The 1,204-nt window shown below is 42.7% G+C and overlaps 1 non-coding gene across 1 annotated transcript; it reads left to right on the plus strand.

The window, feature by feature from the left end:
- The first annotated feature begins 311 nt into the window (after positions 1-311).
- On the plus strand, positions 312-384 carry TRNAS-CGA (transfer RNA serine (anticodon CGA)). Its single transcript has one exon. It is a non-coding gene; the product is annotated as a tRNA-Ser (tRNA).
- Positions 385-1,204: the final 820 nt, after the last annotated feature.

Here is a 1,204-nt window from a genome sequence, read left to right on the forward strand (position 1 = left end):
TGAAAAAACAACTTGCCGCAGGTGGAAACCGAACCCACAACGATAAAAATTGAGCCCTTCGGTTAACCCCTTTTCTTCTCGTTGATTACATAACGAGGGTTTCGAATCCGGCAACATTGATGCCTTCAGGTAGCATGTGTGGGTTTATTGACCAGTTGCCTTCACCGAAAAAGATAAGGTTCTCGTGACGCCTGCGGCAAAAAGGATGTTCCACGTCCGCCGCCAACGACTGTGAGTGGTGGCGCTGGCTAACACTCCCAGGGTTCTACTTGGACACATAAATACCCAAGAAAAATGGATGGGGAAACGCCGCCGCGGTAGCTCAATTGGTAGAGCATCGCACGCGAAATGCGAAGGTTGTGGGTTCGGTTCCCACCTGCGGCAAAATGTTTTTTCATGCACTTTCATTTCCATTAATTTATCGTTTCTCTATTTCATTTATTAAGCACAAGTAATTTCCCCTATGTTGTCCTTGGTGTCGGTGTTTGTTGACTTATGATATAACTACTCACGTATGAGTGGCATATGTAAAACACACGATTAATACGTCAATTTTGTCCGTTTTATATGTACTAATAGATTCTATTCACAGAGTTGCAATGTCATTTTCAACTGCTGCGTTACAGAGCCGTAAACTTGTTGGTTTCCTTTCTTTTAAGAATTGCAATTATCAACAACATTTATTACATAATCTACGGACTGAATCCTCCATTCGCTGCCAACAGTCACTAGATATAAACGCTTTCTTTAAATGCCACCAAACTCATGAAATTTGGTGCACGGGTTGCCGAGAAAAATTATTTCTCCGTTCCCATGTATTTATATAGGAACTAAATCTTCCCTTTAAGAGGAAGCTCCTTGGCCCAACTGTCACGACGCGCTACCTTCTTACATCGCATAATTACCTCATAAGCGTCATCCCATTTCTGTCATGCCACCTTCGACACACCGCATACGTCATTCCATCGGCGTCATTCCCTCTTCATCGTTCTTTCTCAATCATCCTGTCGTCATTCTGTCATGATTATGCCACCACTGTCATGTCACATTAATTGTGTCATTGTCAGTCAACGTCATGCGTTAGTTCTCTTACATCGTCGTCATGCTGTAATGGTCGTAATATCGTTTTTGTCACATCATCGTCGTCATAAAATCTCCGTGATAGAGATGTCATGATCTCAATGTCGTCATACGCTCATCGTTA

The sequence above is a fragment of the Dermacentor albipictus genome, chromosome 2 (genome assembly GCF_038994185.2).
Source record: "Dermacentor albipictus isolate Rhodes 1998 colony chromosome 2, USDA_Dalb.pri_finalv2, whole genome shotgun sequence".
Taxonomy (NCBI): domain Eukaryota; kingdom Metazoa; phylum Arthropoda; class Arachnida; order Ixodida; family Ixodidae; genus Dermacentor; species Dermacentor albipictus.